This window comes from Manis pentadactyla, chromosome 9 (assembly GCF_030020395.1).
Source record: "Manis pentadactyla isolate mManPen7 chromosome 9, mManPen7.hap1, whole genome shotgun sequence".
Taxonomy (NCBI): domain Eukaryota; kingdom Metazoa; phylum Chordata; class Mammalia; order Pholidota; family Manidae; genus Manis; species Manis pentadactyla.
The window spans coordinates 109,839,102-109,862,701 of record NC_080027.1 but is presented as its reverse complement, the minus strand read 5'-3'; the positions used below and the strand labels follow the sequence as shown (position 1 = coordinate 109,862,701).

The window sequence follows — 23,600 nt, the reverse complement described above, 5'->3', positions numbered from 1 at the left end:
ACCAATTGTTCTGTGCCAGCCTGTGGGAAGCTTTCCATCCCCATCAACTCATTTCCGCTATGAAGTAGGCACTACTAAAATCCCTATTTAACATATGGGGCAACCAAGGCTTAGTGGAGGGAAGTAACTTGCTGGGATATGAACTCTACCCATGATGCCATGCTTCCCCTGGTGTCCTGTATCCTGTGGTGCACAGTAGGGCTGCATTGAAGCCCAGTTCCCTGCTGCCTTGAAGGGCTGGGATTCTTTCTGAAGAAGGCTGGTGCAGGTTAAGTCAGAAGTACATACACAGGGAGAGCATCTGGCTCCGGTAGAAAGACAGTGGGAAGATGTGCTGGGCCAGAGGGGAGATAACAGGGCAGAGAGAAAGCCAAGGTGAGGGGCAGAGAGAAGACTGGCAGGTACAGGTCCCTGATGAAAAGGGTATGCCCCACTGGAAAAAGAAAAGAGGAGAAGAATAGGAGCTAACTGGCAGAAAGGAAGATGGTCAAATGCAATGGGCAGGCAAGCAAATAGGGATAAAGAAGTATTCACTTGCTAATAGGCTCCTTCAGAAACCACCTCCACCAATGCCCATCTTTCTCATTGCCAAACACATCTCTTTGCTAGCATAATGCCTCCCAGCCATGGCTCGGGCACTCTCCTACCATCCTGGAAACTGTGCCACTTATTTAAGCATTCCCCATAAATGAAGAGGTACAGCCCAAAGATGAGGGAGCCCCAGCATCTACTGTGGGTGCCACCAGCTGCTCCCTCATGTCCATAGAGGCAGAAAGGAGCTGGGGCTGAGGGTTGTGCCCCAATGCAGCCCCAAGGCAGGGGAAGGGGTGGTACCTCCTCCAGCCCCACCTGCTGAGGTAGAGATGGATGCCTTGGTACAGGCACCTTACAATGGTTACAGTCAGGCTGAGGGTGCAGGAATAAGGCACACGGAAGGCGAAGTTCTCCTGGGCATGGCTGCAGGTTCAGGGGGTTCTACTAAATGTGTTGTAGGGGGATGGAGAGGCAGAGGTTCAAAAGAAGAGTGCCAGGGCCAGGGAGGGTCAGGATAACAGAATTCAAGATCTGGTGCACCTCCTTTCCTCACCTTCTTTCTTGGATTTCAGTAATTAGAAAGCAACACAGGGCTGGGCATCCATCTACCCAAGTTTTTACCCTTGGCTGTCTTTGTTCTATCCCTCCTGCCCAATGAGTGCCATTGTTCTGCTGGTTCTTCCAAAGGGCACTTGGATCCACCCTCCCTCTTCATACTCACTGCCCTGATTCAGGACCTCATCCTTTCCTGCTCGGACTGTTGCAGTAGAACCCACCTGTCTCTCTTCCCTCATTTCATCTGTCTCACAGCTATTAGATCTGTCTTTCTAAAACATGCACTTCCAAACCTAAAATAAGAACCACAGCAAGTAACATTTGTGGAGCATTTTCTCATTTCCAAGCACCTTCACACATTTTGCTCATTAATCTTTACAACCATTCTGAGAAGAAGGTAGAGCAGGTTATTTTCACCCTCAATTGAAAAGTTAAACTTGTTCAAGCTTAAGTAAGAAACAGAGCCAGAATTGGAGCCCAGGCCTGTCTGCTCTAAGGTCCAAGCTCTTCATGCCCCCGTACTTGCCTAGCCCAGTGGGATATTTAAATGCTGCTTTCTTGATCATTTCATATGTATGTATCTTGATTTTTCAACTACACTCTTGGGGAATCCAGGAAGGTTTAACAAAGACATAATATTTTGAGCAAGATCTCAAAAAAAAGGAAAATTAAAACAAGTTTTGAGGAGCAGAACACAATAATCCTTTAGCATCTAGGAGGAGCATTACTACCAACATCTTCATTTTCCAGCTCAGAACACTGAATCTAAGTGGCCTTTTGAGAGGCAAGTGTCCAAGGACACATAGACACTAAGGAACCATGACCCTCAGACCTTCTAAATTTCATCTTTCTCTTCTCCTGCCCCAGCCCTCAAACCTCTGCTACATGAAGTGCAAACACCTAACGTAGTCATCAAGGTCTTTCACAGCCTGACCCTTTCCTTTCCCTCATACCTCACCTCCTATAATTCCCATCCACCCCTGGCCTGCCTGGAGCTCACCACAGGCAGGCTCCAGCCACACACACCTCTCATCTGAAACTGAACTGCAGGTGCTTAAGACCTGGTTCACACTGCTTTTCCACCTAAAATCCCTTCTTATCTGCCAGAATGTGCAAACATCCTTCTACAAGGCCAGGTTGAAATGTCACATCTTCTGTTTAGCATCCCCTCCTCTCTCTCCCTCTCCCCTAGTCTTCTAGTCTGCATTCTACCTTTCTTTTATCTCTTTACAGCCCATCTTACAGCCAGGCCTTTATTGTGGTGATACTGTCCCTCCATGTGAGCTTTTTGTGAAAGCATTTTGTGCCTTACTCAACTGTGTATCCTCCTGAACTCGACTATGCCTGGCACATGGTATTTGTTCAATAGATTTTTTTTTTAATTAAAAATATCCAGGCTGACCTGGGGAGCACACTGATAGCTCTGCCCAGGTTTCCAAGGGCTTAAATGCCCAGGTTTCCAAAGGTCATCTCCACCCTGACCCTCCATCCAGGAGGAGTGGGAATACAGTCGTTGCCGGAAAACTCCAGGACACTGTCAGCACTCTTTCTCTTTGGTTCTACTAAAATCTCCATAGAAGTGGTGTATGAAACAAGCAGTGTGGCACCTGTGTCTGGCCCCCAGAGTGACCATGTACTGATCTCTGGTGGGACAGGCCAACAAACTCCAGACTAATTTCCCTGTGTATCTGGAAGATTCCTGGCTCTGGCTCTTACCAGCTGGCTTCCCTGCTGTCCTCTGCCATCTCCAGCCCCCCGTTTCCTCCCACCCTCCTATCTGGCCCCTTAGTTGGGCTCACAGGCCAGAGCCCCCCAAAATGGCCTCATCTTTTTAAGAATACTCTTGGCCAAACAAAGTAAAAACAAAAAAAGAATGGGCACCAGTGGGGATACTTCCTAAGCAGCCCCCATGTCAGTGGAGGAAGAAGGGCTGTGTGTGCGTGTGCGTGCGTGTGTGTGTGTGTGCGTGTGCCCTTCTGTATTACGTTCACCAAGTGGCATCTTCTGTTTGGTTTTGGTTTTGTACTGGGTGCCTAGGGCAGAAAGTTGGCACCATATCATTCATGACACTTCCTCCCTCCCTCCCTTGCTGTCATAATTGTGCCCATGACTTACCTTCCTCCCTGGTTTACAGGCTCCATGAGGCCAAGCAGAGCCTACATTGTACCATATTCCCATGTCCCCACAAGGACCTAAGAAGTTTAATCTAAGGCCTAGTATTGCAGTGGATTCCATAGATTATGGCCATAAAATATTAAGAACAGCTAGTATTCATGTAACACACTTATGAAATTTTTAGTTTACACTTTCCTGTAAATTATTTCATTTGTACTTGCAAAAACCATGGGAGATTCAGGAAGGTTCTTGACCCAGTTAGCAGGAGGGAGAACCAGAAACCAAAGTACTATCTTCTGATTCCAGGGTAAGTGCTAGTCCACCATGCCTCAGCTGTCTTCAGTGGTATCTAGAAGTCAACATTTAAGATCTACAGAAGGGATTTCATTTCAGCTCAAGGTCGAGGAAAACACAGATGTAAAAACAAGAGTTCTTGTGGGGTTTTTTTTGTCAGAGGACTATTTTCTTAATTGCAAGAGCAGCATAAAAATCCACTGTTCCATGCTGGGCTAACAACGACCTGGCATTAGATTCACTGCATTGGTTAAGCTAGTGAACCACTGCTTGATTTTGTGTCCACATCAAACACCATTTATTTATAGGCTTACTGCATTCTGGAGGGAACAGGGAGTCAGCTCCATTACCTAGCAAAAATACTATTCCAACCTTGGATTCAACATGCCTACCAGTCTTGTCAGTAAATCCATGGCCGGACCCAGGAAAGGGAATCATGAGGATCTGAGTACTTGCTCCTGTTCAGAGAGCATCCTGCCAGTATTCAGAGGATGATGGTTTTGCAAAGATAAAAAAAGCATGTGACCATTACCTTACTTAGTCGCAGGTGACCTCGGCCAAACTTCCTATTGGAAGGTATCTCAAAGAATGGCCCTCTGAGGATCTCAGTTTACCTAGTTCCCTTGGGTCAAGGAATTTTAAGGGGAGGAAATCTGGCTTACAGTAGAAGAGTGTTCATGTTCCAGAGGCCCTCTCAGCATTGGCCTGTGACTTAAGGTAAGAGGATGGCTCATCAGCTCTGTTTCATTGGCTGCACCTAGTGTCTCTACATCCAAGATAGAACAGGACTTAAGATGAGATGCATCAAGACTTCAGAATCCCAAACAAAGGGAACAGAACTAAATCCCGGTGCAATGTAGCACATACAACTGGGTCTATCCTCAGAGCTAGGTATCCAGGGAATCTCTGCTGCTAATTAACTGGGCAATAACCTCTCTGTTTCCTCATTAGTCAGGGTTGGCATTAGAAGAACACACCCTCTGCTCATAACCAGAGGCAGGAGTAAATCTGGTTTATTCTAGGAGTCCTGATTGAGACCTGTAGGAGACCATGCCATGACAAAAATCCAAACTGTTTCATTACAGATATTCTTACCTAATTCTGTTATCCATAATTTTTGCCTTTTTTGTCCTGGAAGGATAACCTGCAGTTCCCTTAATGACAGAAGTAGCACATAGATGAAAGTAAAGTGAGTTGGAATTGAGCACGGGACGAGCCTCTATTTTGATTACTCTGTGTGTAGGCAAGGTTGCGTTTCTAAATGTCAGTTATGAGAACTAAAAAGGAGAATTCACCCTAGTTAGTGACTAACTAGAATTCATCCTAGTTAGTGAATTTATTTTTGTGACTGCTTTTGTTTTCAAGCAGTTTACATGAGAGGCATAATTTGTAAATGCAACTATTCATATGTCACCAATTCTATATTATTCACAGTCACATGAAGTGGAAGCATTACATAGATCATCTCAGATGAGGGGTAACACCCTAAACACTTAACCCATGTGACTCGGGGAGGTGTGTGAGGAGAAGGCAGAGTCGTCTTTCAAATAATATTTACAATACTGATTTATATTTTATGAACTTCGGTTGAGCCATTGTCACAGAAAATGTGCAAAGTGGCTGCTCTGTGTACTAACAAATTAAAGTGGTTTTATTCCCTAGAGTGATGAGAGGGGCTTTCGTCATTCACATAGCTGGAACTTACCAGGAGTTGACTAACTCCTGGGGACTGGCAGTAAGGTTCCCAGAAGCCTTGCCCCAGCCTGAAATTCCTGCCCATGTTCCAAAACCTCAGCGCCACGGGGCACTTGGGCAGGTAATTCCTGCATTTCTCTAGTGAGACGCTCTGGTAGGTGCACTGTGACAGGAAACGTGCTGTCAGAGGACAATGTGGCTCCTGTTCTATGCCATTGGCTCCAGACCCCTCCCCCTGATTCAGCACACATGGGGAGCTCTGTTTACTGATGCGGAGGCCCCCGCTGCTGTCATGGCAACTAAAGGAAGATAAAGCCAGCCAGGATGGGCAGGCCTGTGTGACTCAAAGATCTGTTTACCCACACTCCTGTACACACTTGTATGCTTCATCACACACACATTGGCACAGAAACACACATGCTCACACTGGTACATAGCAGCATATGTAGACAGACACTGCCAAGCACACAAATGGCCACATGGTCATATTCCTATTAATCTTCAGAGCCCGTATTTCCAATGTGCTTCACTGCCCCTAAGGGAACATTGCCAGTCTTCCTGTAAGATGATTGCCTCAGGAAGGAAGAATTTGGGTTAGACATCAAGAGAAGCCTCTTAGACCCTAAATATTCTGAAACTAACAGAGAAATTGAGGATAATCAGATAGGCAATTTTGTGTTGGCAGTGGTTTAAATTTCAGTCTCATTGGAAAATGGCTGGGAGATGGGGTACAACAGTTTTTCAGTTTTTCTTATGAACCTAGGGAAGCTTTTCTTCCATTTTTCAGAGGAGCAAACACAGCCCAGAGAAGGTAAATATCTTACTGAAGGTCACACAGTACAGCCGTATTATGATTATTCATGCCTTATCCCTTGCCTTGTTCCAGAAAGGATTTAAGGAGACTTAGGTTGTCAATAATAAAGGCCAGCACAGCACCCTGTCCTCTAAATGCCATTCAGTGTTGACTCTAATAAGCACGAGGATGTGCGTCCGGGAGGATGAGGGCTGCATTAAGGCAGGCACACTACATCACTCTTCCTTACAGACCAGGGGCTTTGAGAGGGCTCCTCTGAGAAGCAGAAGTCCTTCCCTAAAGTAGTTAAGGAAAATAACATGGTCTTACACACAGTGCCGGATCCCATCCCCACTCCCCCACCCCCCTCCCACAGCAATGAAAGAAGGCCATGGGTCTCACAGACCAGAGTATCAGGTGGAGAGGCCCTGACAAATCACTTCTTCAAGCCTTGCTTTTACCTACAAGGAAACCAAGGCCCAGAGAGGTGAGGCGGCTTGCTGGTCCACAGCCCACCACATCAGGTGGCTGGTCCACGGCCCGCTGCGTCAGGTGGCTGACCTGGAGCATCACTTTGATCTCTTGAGTTCCAAACCCAGCGCCATTCCACATCTTCATGACATTTCAGCCATGAGAACACAAAGAGGCAGATTCTTTTAGGATCTTGGGGAACGCATGGTCTTTTATACCCTCTTCTCAACATTGAGATCTCATTTATTTGTTTGAATAGATGCAGGGGAAGGCCTGGCAATTAACAGAAAGGGGATGATAAAGGAGCTTGAATATGTTTCCTATTTTGCTTTTTAACCTTGATGCTGGTGTAATCCAAACTGTTAGAGCATAATGATTAAAAGCCCTGAAACTGGAAACCTGAACTGCGTTTGAATACCGGCTCCACCAGGGTATGATGTGGAACAAGTTCTTACGCTCTTTGAGTCTCATTTTCCTCATTTGTGAAGTAGAAATAAACACCACATCTGTCTCAAAGCATAATGAGGATTAAATAAAATAATAAACGGAAAGTGCAAAGTATAGTACCTAGCAGAGTGGGTGTTTCAAGTATCTATTTTAAGTATTACTGACACCCCTGAAAATGTATAACACACATAACCTTTTGTCAAGGTCTTCACCTTTCTCTATGTGAACATGTATATTCATTCTGCCCCCAAAGTACAATTTATTAAGTCCCTACTATGTGGTTAGCATTATTTAAGGTGACACAGCAGCAAACAAACATAAAGGTGAACATCTTTGCTCCCATGGAGCTACTTTCTAATGGAGGAGACAGAAAATAAACCAGATATATAAGTGCAAATATAAAGTGTGTTACATACCGACAGGTGCTAAGGGGAAAGTAAAGCACAGAAGAGGAATAGTATGTATGGGGAGGAGACCTAGAATTTGGGGTAGAGAAGCTAGGGAAGGCCTGGCTGAGCAGACTTGAGAATTGACATGAGATGGGAGGCAGTGAGCCATGCAGATATCTGAGAGAGAGCATTCCAGAAGAGGCAAGAGCCAGGGCCCAGCTGTGGGTTGGGCAGGAGGTGCACTCCAATAGCTGAAAGGCCAATATGGCTGGAGTGGACTGGATACAGGGAAAATGAATGAGAGGAGGTCAGAGTGAGAAACGGCCCACGGAGGTGGAAGGCTAGATCACACAGGGCTTTAGAGACCCTGTGACGATTTACTTGTGCTTGGTGTGATCTGGAAACCATCGGCAGGGCTGCAGCAGGGCACTCAGTGACCTGACTCAAGTTTCCAAAGAATGTCTCTCCATCACCCTTCCTTCCTGGCCCCTGCTGGCAGGTGCCAGAAAGATGTTACATTGATTGTCGAGCAAAATATAATCAAGGAAGTTTTGTGACTGCTGCAAATAAAATTCAAAACAGAACAACAATCCCGCAAATACGCTGCATTACTTCATTCTGACTGCTGCACCATTTCCTTCCATGCGCAGGGGCAATCACATGTCCTATGGACATGGGAAAGTTATAAGTTCTCACGTGCTTAACCTTGCAACAAGGGACCATACCTTTATCCCTATTTTGCAGACCAGAAAACTAAGGGCCTAAAGGATTAATGTGACTTGTTGAAAGATACAGAGCTACAAAGTGGATCTCAGCTCTCCCTCCTCTGGGTAACTACCCACCGGTCTATGCCACCTCGCTCTGGCACATAGATACCATCAAGGCAGGGACTCAGGGGCACACGTGTCACCTTCTCTCTCTCTGCACGTAACAGTACATGTTTCAGTCACAGTATTTCAGTGGGTTCAAAGCCCTGTGGTGAAGGGAGAATGAGCCTCGAGAAAGGAAGAGGATTTCATATTCCCTCTCCCATCTTTCTACCCCCTACCGCACGCTAATTACAGTATGAAAGAGGCATCTTGTCAGAGAATAAAATGCTATGTTCTTATTTTAAGAGACACTTTTGTGCTCCTCTGAGAAGCTGCAGCAATTGCTGCCCTCCCCAAAGGGCTGCAGGCACCTGAGGTGTGGGTGCGGCTCTGTTCAAGGGAGTGACTGAGAGTTTATCACCAAGCTGAGCCATTAGAACTTAACACTGTATGGGTACTTTTTTTTTCTCCCTTTGTAAAGAGCTTTGAATGTCCCAGAATCCTTTGTTTGACAGCCCCAGATAAGTTAAACATGAAAGATTCCTCTCAGGAAGGTAAAATTCTGGTTCAGCATCAAAAGAGTCTTCCCTGTTAAAACAGGCCCTTTCTTCTGCTTTGGAATGGACAAGTGCAACCACCAAGAAGGCCCAATGTTGACAGAAAGGGAATTGTGGATAGTGAGAAGCACAGTGGAAATGGAAGGACAAATGGGGCCATTTAGAATCCAACAGGGAGGGAGTCCTAACGGGAAAGGAAGTAAAGTTTGGAGCTTGGTATAAGCTACTGCACCCAATGCGAGCTCACCACAGAGGCCGGCAAGGCCTGTCCACTCACCACCCCTGCAAACGTCTCCATGATGGGCCATGCAGGAGTTTTCATTCATGCCTCTGCTAATCCACCACTTCAGGGTAGAGTAGATAGCTCCTCAAACTTAGTTCCATTTTTCAGACAGAAAATCAAGGTCAAAAACAGCAACTAGACTTGCCCAAATCATGCAGCCTGTACTAGCAGCAGCTGACCTCAAACCTTTCTGTTCCTTGTATGGCTCACTTTCTCATTGGGGACCCTAAGAAGCTACAAACTGAGGGCAGGGACTGTGCCGCATTGCTCTTGTTCAGTATCACACCCACCGTTCCAGCACTGAATGGCTGCTCAGCAGATGTTTGCCAAGCGAACAGACTACCACACCAGAAGCAGCCACCAGACAAAGAGCAGTTTCCATTTTCGGAACAGGAGAAGAGAAGAGTCCAGAGGTATGTGCCCTGTGCCTCAGACCTGAAGATGTGTGGGTGCAGATGTGCAGAGGGAGCAGGAGGTGAGGGGGTGCTTGTGGACATTTTGGTTCCAGCTTATACTTCCAGGATAGGCTTCTTCTCAATTGCCCTCCCTTCCCTATGCAGCAAAGTGCCCCCAGGTCCAGGCCTAGGTCTTCTTCTCTGGGTGATCTCAGGCCCATGGAGTCAACACCATCTCTATTCTAAAGATGACCAAACTCCTATCTCCAGCTCCAATTCACAATGAACTCCAAATCCATTTACACAACTGTCTACTCAGTATCAGCTACTTGGATGTCAAACAGGCATCTCAAATGCAACACAGCCAAAACAGATTTTTTTTTAAATTTCTTTCCCAAACCACCCTCTCCTGGTCTCTCCCACCTCAGTAAGTAATAACCACTCAGGCCAGGAGTCACCTTTGATTGTCTCCTTTTTCTTACCACAACCCCAGTCCAGTCTGTGAGCCATTCCTGGCAGTTCTACCTTCCCTTCCAACTGCCTTCTCTCCAATTCCTCTGCTATCACCTGAGTCCAAGCCACTCTGGTCCGTGCCTAGATGCTTCCTACCTTCAATAACCCTCATTAACCACCCTGACTTCTTGTTCCCATCCTTGTCTGCATCTATTTTCCTTACAGGACAAAAACTGGGGGTGACTTTTAAATACAAAATAGTTACGTTACCCCTCCCACCCATCTGGCATCCCACTGTTAAAATCCAAACTCCTTACTGCAGTCTACAAGACGCTTCATGGGTCTGACCCTTGTCTATCTCCCTGATTTCAGGGGGCGTTCCCTGATCACAGGATCAGAATTAATAATCCCACCCCACTGGCTGTCATACTCTACTACATCAACCTGTTTTATTTCATCAATAACATTTGTCACTAAAAGATTATCTTGTTCACCTTTCTGGTCTTTTGACTTTGCACAAAAATGTAAACCACATGAGGAAAGGGTCTCATCTTTAATGCTCACCACTGTATCCTCAGTGCCCAGAACAGTGCCTGGTGCTTAGAAGGAGCTCAACAAATACTCACTGAATGAATGAATAAAGGTAATGGAACATTCAGAATTAAATTTTTTTTTTTCTGGAGGTAAGTTACCTTTATGAGTTATGACCACTGCAGACCCTTCTTTCTGATTGTGTAGTTAATTCAAAGAATTCATTCTCAACGAAGCCAATCTGAAAACATGCTGGGTACTGCTAATTAGACACTTCACGTGGACTTGCAAAACCACCCCAAAGCTGGAAGGCCAGCCTCACTGCAGGAAATTCTTGAGTATATTCAGCTTCAATATTTTCTGCTGCAATTGAGACCTTATCCCCCTGTAGTCACACTTAATGATTCTCTCTTACTTTGAAGTCTTTCTTAAATTGAGTGTATTTAATAAATCACCAACTTCTTGAACTTTTCTTAGTTCTTTGTTAAAATGTAATTATTACCTCATTGAAACTTTCAATGTCTATTAGAGACAAATGCTGCGAAAGCAGGTGATGGGCAAAGTTGTTCTCCCCCTGAAAGGCTGACATATGGTGGACATGAGTGCCCAGGACTATTATTGGCCTTGTACTCTCCACTGAGGCTGCTGTAACAATAAGTAAGTAACTAATGTAACAAGATGTCATGAGAGATAATTAAACATGTAGTTAAAAAAAAAAAAAAGGAACTGTATTTGGACTCAGTGCACCCAGCTTTGAATCAGACCATGGGCAAGGCATTCAGCCTCTCTGAGGCTCAATTTCCTAATAAATGTCATTGATGAAAATACCAACCGCACTGAGCTCTGTGTCAATGGGCTCACAAGAACAATGATGCTGCTCATGGTGCCCAGCATGGTAAATCTTAAATATATATGAGCTGAATCTGAATCTGAAGCCATAAAATAACTGGTTCTCTTAAAGTCCAAAGCACTGTGAGCGGAGGACTCTAACTATTTTATCACTTTGGGAAATTAACTCAAAACAAACATTTGGGTCAAACATAATACAAATCAACACCAGAAAGGAAGGAATACTGAGAGGAGAAAAAGGCATCTTTTGGCAGAGTCTATGTTCCCGATCATTTGTAGACTATTTGACTACTTCTCAACTCCAACTGATCACCTCATAGGTTTCTGAATGACTCTGCCACCTTCAGAAGAAGCCATGTTTGCTAGGGCTTTTTTTAATGATGATTTCCTTCAGAGAAGACTTTCCAGAGCTTGGAACAATCGGGGACATGCATGTAAATGGATGCATTAGGGAGGGAGCTTCCAGCCTGGACTATATAACTCCCATCCTAGCATAGATTTCTAAGAACTTCCAAGGCCCTTCCCTTACCAATGTGCACCCTGATGCATTTACAGCCATCAGTAGATCTGTTTCTCATAGAGCAGTGGTACTCAAAGTATGTCCATGGATTGATACCCATCTGTACACTGTTACAAGTTCATGATAAAGTAAATTCAGAAATTGGAAGTGCTTAGTAACTTCTGTAATGAATTTGATAGATATGTCTATGAATATAAGAATAAAAATTGAGGCTTATATTTTATATTTCTTTGAATTTTTTATTTTATTTTTATGTTCATCCATTTTTGTTACAGTCAGATTTCACAGAAGTATCAGTACATATTAGACTGGGAATGTTAAAAAGTGATTCTTCACAAGGATAGTTAGAGAAGCAATATCTGGAGCAAAACCATTTCCTTGTGGCTAGAAGATGTGGTACTGAGATCATACTAATTACCATTTATTTTATGTTTATGATGTACCAGAAACTCGGCTAAATGTTTTTAAGGCATGATCTCATTTAATTTTCACAAAACTACAAAATACATGATATCATCTCATTTTTAAAAAGAGGTCAAAGGAGGTTTAAAAACCTGCTCAAAGTCATAAAATGAAGCAATGACAGAACCAATGTTCTGACCACAAACAGGTCTAGAGAGGCAAATCAGAAGCCAGGAGACCCGTGCCACCAGCCGTCTTTAAGATTCTATCGGCAGCATTTTGCTGCCTCTTTTCAATGTGTCTTTCTCTTTCTTTTTGCATGCCCCTCTCCTCTGCTTTTTGTTATTCTTCTTTTTCATCCTTTTCTTTTCTGTCTTCTGTCTCTCATCCCCAGGGATGGGCTCAGCGAAAAGGACAGTTCCTGAGGTCACAAAAGCCCCTGAGCTCTCTGCTGGAGGAAGTCTCTGCCCTGCCCTGCGCTGTGCAGTTGAGGGGATGAAGCCATGAGGACGCATTACGTCCACATTCTCATCATGTGCAGGAAGTAGGAAATTCACATTGCCCTTTTATTTTGATTATAGTAGTTAAGAGAAATGAATTCTCCTCAAAAACAGCAATTTTCAATAGCGTACATAACCGCCATATTCTTTTGCAAGTAAATATGCTAATAAACCTTGATCACTTTTTTTTTTAACTATCCTGCATCCAGGTATAGCAATGGATTTCAAGTTGAAGTTAAAATATTGCTTCTTTCCAAATCTTCATTCCTACCTAAAAATATATCTTATCTGAAGACACTTTCTGTGCATACACATGGCTATATCCACAGTCATGAAAAGGTACCTGCACACATATGAATATACACATACAAACATGTACAGCCAGAGCTCCATTTACAGGAAGGCTGACACCTGAGAAGATGTATAATGGCAACATTTTCTCCAGAGGTTTACCTCCTCCTTTGCAGTGATGACCCCTACTGGGAAACTAGGAAGTACAGGCTTCACTTCTGAAGGGGGTGACTAGATAGGACTGGCTAAATAATTCTGCCTAAGTGTGAAATAAGGTACTCACTGCAATAATGTAAGTGTATTTCCACCTAATGTTGCTCAGAAAACGGTTGTATTTTACAGAGAATCTGAAAAGTCAAAAAACTGACTTCTACTTCTGGTAGAATGAGGCACTACTGTTCTGAAGCACCTTTTCCACAAAACTTCCAAATGCTGGATAAATGGCAGCAAGCATGCTAATGAATGCAGTCTTAAACTGACAAGGAAGTAACAGATATCTCCATGGGCAAGAAAACAAAACTGATACGTGTTATATAAATATTTTCTTCTAGTCTTTGGCTTGTCTACATTCATTTTCTGAATGGCATCTTTTGATTAACAGAAATATTTTATTTGACAAAGTCCAACTTATCAATTTTTTTATTGTTTGTGCTTTTTGTATTCTGTCCAAGAAATATTTGTCTATGCCAAGTTCTCATATTTTTGGAATATTTATCTACAGAGAGAGGAGTCTGACTCACTTTTTTTTTTTTTGCCCAATACAAATATCCAATAGATCTAGCTTCATTTATTAAAAAGACTTAACTTTCCCCATTAAACTGACTTTGTACCTTCATCAAAAATCAACCAACCACATATATGAAGGGCTCTCATTTTCTGTCCATTGATCTATTTGTCTATTCTTGCATCAATACCATAGTGTCTTGGTTATAGTAATCTTGAAATCAAGTAGGATAACTCCTACAACTTTGTTCTCTGTTTCAAAATTGTTCTGGCTTCTCCAAAGTCTTTGCCTGTCCATTTCAATTTTCAAATCATCTTGAAATAAAAGATGGAGAAGATGAAAGGGAGATTAAGAGAAATGTTGGGGAGGATGAAGGTCTTAAGAGTTCCATAAGAAAGAGAGGAGACAGAATCAGAAGATTAAATTTTTGAAAATATAATATCTGAATTTCCCAGAATTGAGGAAATATTCAAATACATAAATATAATAAGCACAATACCTATAAGGATAAAAGAAATCTCTAACTAGAACCATTAGAGTAAAACTATACAACACTAAAAACAAAGTCTTTAAAGGAACCTAAGAAAATAAGAAAGATAAACACAAATAAAACTTTAATCTTCTCTTCATAGTTTGGACATCATAGAACAAAATGAGGGCATGCTATAAACTTCAAGGACTTACTTCAAGACAAACAATTAACAACAAAAAAAATCTAATGTTTATCTAGAATATATAAAGAACTCCTAGAAATCAACAAGGAAAAGATGAAGAATCCAAAAGACATATGGACAAAAGATGGAAACAGGTATTTCACAGTAGAGGAGATATAAATGGGCAATGAACACTTGAAAATATGCTCAATCTCAGTAATCAAGAAAGTGCAAATTAAAACTACAAGATGCAGTTTATACACGCAGAACTGACAAAGATTCAAAAGCCAAAAAGTTTGTGTTGACAAGAATGTGGAACAACAGGATCTCTTATAAACTGCTGGTGAGATTTTAAATTGGTACAGTACTTTAAAAAGTGACTTCTAAAATGCAACAGGGCATCAGCTTGTAGAGTTGAATATGCATATGCCCTATAACCTTAAAACCTACTTTTAGAATCTTCATGATAGCATATTTGCATCAGCAAAAACTAGAAGTATCCACCAAGTGGAAAAACAGGTAACTTGTAGTACATTTATACAGTGGAATTTTCTACAGCAATGAAAGGGAGTGAATCAAAATGCACAGAAATGTACACAGTATGTTACCATTAGATAACATTCAGTGATTTGTTGTGTAAGGAAACATACATAGGTAGTAAAACTACTGAAAAACGAAGAGATAATAAGCATTACCCTTGAGGGGAACAGGGCGAGATACAGCAAGGTAAAGGCCACAGGACTCCACTGCTATTGGTAATGCTCTCTCTTTAGCTTCATTGGGAGTACCCAGATATTTTATTTATGTTTGTACCACATAATATGGTGCATATATATTTATATTGCTTTTGTATGTATGAAATACTTCAAACAGGTGTTTTGCTAAGTCAGAACCATGAGTCATGAAAACACACTACTTCATGGTTATGAGGGAGTTGAATTATCTTGAATAATTAAGAAAAAAAGGACTGGATTGGAAGAAGAGGTGGTTTCTAGTCTCAACTCTGTTGTTTTCTAGCTATGTGATTCTGGGCAAGTCACCAGTCAGCCTTACAAAATGAGGATGATAATTTCTCTTGAAGTTATGGTAAGGATCCAAGAATAAAATACATGCCAAGGTGTTCTGGAAACTGTAAGAAACCATACACCATCATAGATACATACACAGACCCTAAAAACACAAACAGGATATAATTTTTCTCCCAGTTCAAGTAATTGTGTCTGTCAGCTGCTCTCTTTGATAGTTACTCCAATGTCTCTTCTTTCAAAAATTTATAAGAGCAGTCAGAAGCCATTCAGTTTTTACCCTCACCAGGTGCAGGGGTGAGCCTCAGGGGCTCTCAGACCCGGCTGCCTTGTAGTCACTTAAACAGAACCTGAGGCACATCTTCCTTCCTCCACAACCATGCACTTAACCATCTTCTCAAAGGGCCAAGCTCCAGCCAGCTCCAGAGGGGTGGGCTTGGCAAGCCAGAAGAAATGTGGTGAGGAAGCCCCCAGGCCAGCTAGGCCAGTGAGTAGATGAACTTGACTCACCTGGCTGACTCACCCACCCTGACTGAATCTCCAGAGCATGAAGAGTCAAGATTCTAGGAAACACAGACGAAGGGGACACTGAACAGAAAGACAGAAAATAGGAAAATCCCAAGAGGAGACTGAAGGTGGGCGGGCAGGGGCCATCTGCTCTCACCCCCAGCCCGTCCCAGCACCTACTGCCCTAGTAACACCTGGGTCCCGGCTCTCATCTGGCTACTGGAAGTAGGTGGTACACTTCTCCTTTCAATGGGAGCCCCTCTTCACCCTCACCAACCACCTCTCTTGAAATCTGTGAATTAAGGTGAGCTTGTTAAGCTTCCTTCTCTGTCTCCTGTTCTCAATCAAGCCAATCACATTTCTCCTGCCAAGGAGACAACAAAATACACCTATAGCATAAGCAGGCATAGCTGTTAGCATCCCAAGTCACCAGGATCTCTATCTCGGTGAGATAAGCTAAACACAGTCCAATGGAGAGTCTTTTTAGATTCCCTTTGGCCCTCCTCTATAAGCCTGCTTCCCCAACACCTCCATATGGAGGAACTCTCGCCACTGTACGGACAGGATGCTGGCATCCCCACCCTGGCCTGTCCTCAGTGGATTCCCAGGGCCTTATAATTCCTACTAGCAGCTGTACTAACATGCTGTACTATCCGGACAGCAATAAGGAGGGAAAGAGACTCATAACCTTGCTGTCAACAAAGCACATCAGCCTGAAAGGCCAACACTCAGGGGACATGAAGCCACGCTCGGAACCTGAGTGCTTCTCAGCCTCTAAGGCTCCATAATCTATAAGGACGGAGACCATGGTTTTGGCATCAAATTGGGAGAAAGGGGTAACAAAAATTAAAGTCAAATATCAAAGGTTCATCACCTGGCAAGAATAGGTAGACAAACAGCACTGAAGATGGGGCAGGGGACCTAGATTTCAGTCCTACTCTGCCACTTACCTCCTCTGGGTCTTAGTGCAATCTGTGGGATTTGGGCGGAGGGCGGTGTTACCTCAGCAGTGAAATGTCCTCCAAGGGCCTTGTTAGCCTGAGCACGCTGTGCTTACAACCCAAATGAAGCCCAATGTTGGTCACATCTGATTGCTCCCAGGAAGCGGAATTTAGAGAAAAAAGATACAGGGCATGAAGACTAAGAAGGGAAAGGCAATGTTATATAAAATGCAAAACAACCAGGGTACAAAATGCGAAAGCTCTGGGAAACCAAAGGTAATAAAGTATTGGAAATAGGTGAATGATTTCTAGAGTCTTCTAGACACTCTTAAAAGTTGGTACACTCATGCTTTTCCTGCTGAACTTCACATAGCATCTGGTTCACAGTAGGAACTATGTATAATTACTGAGCAAATGAAAGCAGGGACTGAATATCTGTGAGAGAGGGGTTTGCTGATATGGTTTTTACAAGAAACACCTGTCCTAAATATGGCAATTTGGAACGTTATGAAGACCTAGGACCCTCCCAGAAGTAAAAAGGAGGCATTGCTAGGGGGTCCGAGTCAGTGGGGGTAAGGTGACTGACCTCCAAGAAGGAAGATGGTGCAATGGACCTGCTCTTGGTGGAAATTAGACCCGAGATTGTTAGTCGTGCTCAGTGTTCGCTTGGTTCCCTGGAGCCCTGTGCAAGGCCGTCAGCACACAGCCCTAACTGACTTGAGGGACATAGTCTGTGGCTGCAAAATAGCTGATCATGAGGACAACATGAAAAATCAGATGTAAAAATAATTTGAAAAGATAAGTGGGCCAAATGCTACCCTGCTAGGCAAAGAAACATTTTCTTTATAAGCACACACCTGGGGGGAAAGTCTTCACTTATTCATCAAATTCTTATTCAGCATCTTTATGCACCAGGCATGATGCTGGATGTTACGTATAATACAAAATTATAATGTTAAATATAATAGTTGTAATGTTATATTACTTTACAATCTATAAAACACTTTCATAGAGTAATTTAGTCTTTATAATACATTAAGCCCCCAAAACCATATAGAGCCCTTTAATTCAAAGTCTGTCAAACTGCAAATTAGAATTTACCTGTTTACTTTCTATAGCATTATAGTACAAAGGAAAAACAAAACTCTTTTGTTTAGAGAGAACACCCATCTTAAATGGGAATGCGGTATTCTCACCAAACAAAAAAATTAGGCAAATTAGCAAACCTAATGAAGAGTAGAGGGAAACAATTTTATAGAAGCAGTCTCTCAAACTCAAGCATAAAAGTATGGGACACAATTCTGTAAGAAGCTGAAAAATAATGGCTGAATAAAATTCAGTAGGAAGTGATTGGGAACAAGAATCAGGAGTCCATGGTTTTAGGACCACCTCTTGGACCACCTGTTTATGTTGCTGTTGGGGAATAAGGTTTTTTTCCAGTCATTCAGACATAGAATCTTATCCAAGGCCACTGGATAAAGTGCCATGTACTAGACTGGAAAATATGAAGCTGTATAAGATACCATTCCTGTATTGAAGTAAATCCAATCTTCCCAGGAGATGGACTAGTAAATGAATAAAAAAAGACACATGCTATAAATGCGGCATGGAAGAAAGAGGGAAGAGAGAGGCTCCAATTCCACAGGAGAAACTAGGGAAGGTATTCAGGGAAGAAGACACTGTATTTTGAAGGATAAGTAGAGAATAAAGGGTAACACCAATCACTGAGAAAATATAGGCTGGATGGTGGGATTTGCTGGAAGGAATAATGAGGTTTCAGAGTTGGACGTGCTGAGTCTAAGAACCAGGGGGCACTAGGTGGGGAGGTCTCACCCTTCTTGGTCCTTCAGTTGCCTCATTTGTGATGAGTTGAAGTGAATGAAAGATGGTTTACATCTCATCTAGTTAGAGCAACTTTGAGGGTCAGTTCTTATCTTGACGTCCTTGATGTAGTTAAAGCTATTGTGTGTCCCACCCTCTTTTGAAGGCTAAGAAAAACATGACAAGGCTTACTAACTGATGGACACATGGAGTCCCTGTGCCAGAGCTTGATGAAGCCAGGAGGCAATCCAAAGGACAAGGGTCTGAGGTAACCACCATGGGCAAATGGGGTAGCCATTAAGGCAACTCACGCATGTTTGGCTCTCTGCCCTTTCAGCCCCTGAGGTTGGATACAGCCACACAACCAATTCTGGAAGACATGTTTGAGGTCAAATACTTTGTGGTCAGGGGAGGAATCTCCAGAGCTCTCTTTTCTCCCTGCCACAGTGTAAGAAAGTGGCTGAAGTATATATAGTATGCAAGGCAAGAGTAAGTGATGATGAGGTCAGAGAGCGGCTGCTCCATCAGCCCAGGTCCCAGAGGAAGAACAACGACTTGGCACAGAGCCTCCAGCCAACTGGACGATGGCTGTGCAATATGAGCAAAATCTAAAGCAACCCTGAGAGAGAAGTATTATTATCTTCTTTTTTATAGATTGGAAAATTGAGAATCAATGAGATTAAATAACTTACTCACAGCTAGTAGGCAACAGATCAGGATTCAAATCCTTGTCTGACTCCCTTCAAACACAATCCCATTTCCCCAACAACTTGATGTGATTTACTTTTTTCTGCAGGTCATAGGAAATTCTCAAAAGTTTTTTTACACTTGGAAGCAATGTGATTGAATCTATTTTTAGGAAAATAGTTATGTTTGTGCCAATGACTAATGAGGAGGAGGGGACACTATTTGGTAGGTTGTGGCAGAAACCTGGGTCTGACATGACCAAGGGCATTGAAAATGGGAACGATTATGAATAAATCAACAGACATCTCACAGAATGAAAAGGAACCTGAAAACAAGAGCCAGAAATTCCAAAGGCCCCCAGGGTGGCTAAAGTGGGTGTGTTAATAGAGAGAGGAGGTGGGGATTTTGGTATAGGAAGTTAATTTGGTTTATAGTGTGATGATCTTGAAGTAATTCATTCAGATCTATTGCACAGTTGAAAATACGGCTTTGCAATGCAGAGAAGAGGCAAAAGTCAGGGATATAGATATGGAAGAAGATCCATGTGGATATGGATGGAAAACATGGAAAGCTTACAGCTATGGAAGTAAATGAGATGTCCCAGAAAGAGCAGGGCAATATGGCTCAAAACAGCTCCCTGTGGGGAACCAGTGTATCACCAGCACCCAGAGAAAAAGAAATAAGCAAAGAAGGCAACATAGACATTACTGAAATTCACTCATACCCAGTTCCCCTGGACTTCGGCACATGGAGGAGTGCTCTTCTTCCTCCTGGATGATTGCAAGGCCACATGACTAACTCTGACCAATGAAATGGGAGACTGTTAGGTGGCACTTTCATGACAAAGAGTTCTGTGTCAGCCTGGGTCAATGAGCAGCAGCTGTCATATGGTACTTTTGACCTTGAAGCTTGAGCAAAATAAAAGTTCTATTGTTTTCAGTAATTGAGATTCAGGGAATGTTTGTTTCAGCAACACAGCCTAATCCATACTGACTAATACTGAGAGGGAGTGGTCAGAAATGTAAGAAGTGAAAAAGAGAAACTTAAGGAGAAAGGGAGGGTCCTGATGAAGTAATCAAGGCTTTCAGATGCTTCCAGGAATTGAAAGAGCTTCATGACTGAAAGAAACTATTGATTTGGCAATGTGGATTCCCTGGGGATAACTGGGGACAGGTACAAGGGTGTGGCGACGTTTGCCTTGAGTTGACCTATGGCTGGAAAAGTGTAGAAACCACTCCCAGGAGGTTTTCCTTTCTTGGCTCTTCATTTCTGGAGGCAGGGAGCCTGCAAAGCAGGGTGAGGTGGGCTGGGGCTGGTTTGCATGTGGCTGAAATGCACTGGTGGAACACACAGTTCCTGCACTCTCTTTGGCCCTGTTGGTTAACAGCCTACATGTTTCTCATTGGGGCAGTTTTCATGCACTCAAGCCCATTTGATTGTCACATTCTTGGCTTATACTTTCACCCCAAATCACATCCTCACCCTGATGGCTGCAGATTCATGCATCACAGCACATCAGACATGGCTCCTTGAAAAGTGGCCAGCTGCCTTCACAAGGAGGACATATGAACCCCATTAAAAGCCCACTCCCTGCCCATGGAATATGCCCAGGGCCATGTCCCAGTGCCCATGTTGATTCTCCTCATTCACTGTCCCCTACTAACCTTTGGGTCCTCCAGCCTATATCCTGACTCCTGGTCTCTGCCTAGCTCCAGAGTTTGGGGACCCAGCTTTAGAAAATCAGCCTGACTGATTTGACTTGACTTTGGTCCCCTTGTGGACTTGGATTTGCCAGTTCTGCACACTGCTATGGCAAATAGCAGGTGGCCTGCCTATCCTAAGCCCCCCTGGCCACTGCCCAGTATGGCCTACTCTTTGCCCAGCCACTGATGGGGCCGGGAGAGAGTAGAGCCCCTCAGAACCCCAGGCCCTGCAGCCCTGTCTGGTATATCACATGCCTTGCAGTGTGATCATGGGCTCTGTCTGTCTCCCCCAGACCAAGCCAGCACTAAGGGACACTGGAAGTAGAAACTGGAAGTATACCTTTCCTCTACTCTTGCCCCATTTTCCGTTAGCATGTTCACCTCTTTCACATGTTTATATGTGGTTTTCCTGGCACTATGTCCTTAGCCTCCCCTGGCTTCTTCAGGACCCTTGGCCCCCTGAGTTTGTGCTCCTCTAACAGGCAACATTGTTCTGTGCATTTCCAGAGAGCCAGTAGAATACAGGGCAAAGCACACAGAAGTTGAATTAAGAGAGACCTGAGTTCAAATTCTGGTCCCCCTGCTTACTAGCTGGGGATCCTTGGGCAAATTACTTAATCTCCCAGGGTCTACAGTTCCCCATCTGTACTAGGAGGAGAACACAGCCTATCTTACCGAGTTATTATGAGAAGTAAATAGATAATATATGAAAATTTTCCTATCATACTGTGGTTATTCAACCCATTTTGTTAGCTTTCCTCTTTTTTTTTTCAGATTCCACCACTTTATTTCCTAGTTATTAAAATGATTCTTTCCACCTGGGTACCTCTTTCCTGGGGTTCTGTTATTCTAAAGTGCTAGTAAATGAATTGTGCCAAGGTGTTAAAGGACCATGAGAGAGAAAATGGGTAACTTTCACCATATGTGATATTTTTAGTTATCTAGAGGCTCTTATGAAGCCTCAACTCAAATACATACTGGATGATAGAAAAATCATGATTCATGGGAGGCTAGGCAAGGAGGTCTTCAATGATAATAGCTCTACACTGTTGAACATTTACTAAGTGTCAGTCACTGTCTAAATTTATTGCATTATTTATCTCATTTAATCAACACCAAAAATAAAACCCCTCTATGTAAGTATTCTGATTCCCATTTTGCAGGTTGGGAAACCAATGCTTCTAGAGGTTGGGAAATTTGCCCATGGTCATACAGCTAGTTAAATGAAGAGATAGGATTCAAGTGTGAGCCCCCTAATTCCCAAAGCCCCACGGTGGGCTGCCTCCCACCTTTGGCAAGGAGCCCTTCCAAAACCTTCACATTGGGGTTACCTGCTTTGTCTACATTTACCCCCGGCACTTTAAAATCCTAATGCCTATTCAGGATGTCCTTGTTAGAGACATGCGTGTGAGAGATGCAGCAAAACACAGTAAGAAAAGCCTTCACATGCAATAAACACTTATAAACAGTAGCTGTTATCGTCACTATAACTGTTATTACAATACAGCCCTTTGCTAAGGCTCTCAGACAGTGGTGTGTTGTCAGGTGAATGGTGACTATTATTTCTAATCTTTCATCTAAAAAAAAGGTCTTTTTTCAAAACAATATGTGTCCTGACAACCATTCCCAAATATCAAAGCCATGGCCCAGGTGAAATAAATGCTCTCAGCTCTCAGTTCTTTTAGAAGCAGCTTAAACTAACTCCTCTGCCGTGCTTATCCACAGTTCAGAGTGACTGACAGAGGGACGCATCCATGGTCCTCAGCTCAGCAGGGCAGCGCAGAGCTCCTAGGAGACTAAAGAGATGAGGAGGTGGCAAAGAACTAGATGATAGACAAGCAGGTGTCCTCGCCCACGAGGCAGGTCTGCACGTTACCTTCCGAAAATACTGTCCTGGTCATCCTGCATCCTCCACTCGGTACCCTGCCTGCAGGATCAAACCTAAGCTCCCTCTTTTGTGAGACTCTCCATAATCTTGCCAGACCCAACCGAGCCAGCCTTGGCTGTACCACTCTCACATGCAATGTCCTCTTATCCCATAAATAAATTAGGGCCTGCTTCAAAGCTGATGCTCATCTGGTTCCTTCCCCCACCCCTAACTCTACTCCACACCTTCCCTGGCTTATCTAAATTTTGGCCGCCCTTCAAAGCCCAGCTCAAGCCCACCTTTGCCACAAAGCTGCTCTTAGAGTAGAAGCCACAGTGGTGTCCCCACTCACCAAGTGCCTACTGCAGTGATGGCCGATAGGAAAGACTGGCAGGGTTTAGCTTCTTGCGCAGGACATGAGAGCCCCCAGTTCTCCTACTCCCTTTCATTCTCCTATCATGGGTGACCCAAGGTCATATACTACTCAAGTGCGCTATAGAGATAGTTTCTGCTCTGTGACTCCTCATTCCCAACTCACCTTCATCATAAATATCTAAGGTATGAGCACTGGAGTTTCTAGATTCCTTGGATGTGATGAAAGTCCCATCTGAGACTGTGTTGTATCATTTAAAATGGTACATTTAGAGGAAAAAAGTGCCTTTCCAATCAAACAAAACAGTTCTGCGGGGATCCATATATTCATTCTCCTCTTGATATGGAACCGACTGAAACAGGACATACAGGAGTCAGAGAAATGAAGATGCTATCAGCTTTACTTCTGAGAAAGTC

General features: G+C 43.4%; 1 protein-coding gene across 10 annotated transcripts in view; it reads right to left on the bottom strand.

Annotated features, from left to right (window-relative positions):
• Positions 1–23,600, bottom strand: part of CACNA1E (calcium voltage-gated channel subunit alpha1 E) — a 454,989-nt gene that overhangs the window by 89,736 nt on the left and 341,653 nt on the right. The window lies entirely within an intron of this gene.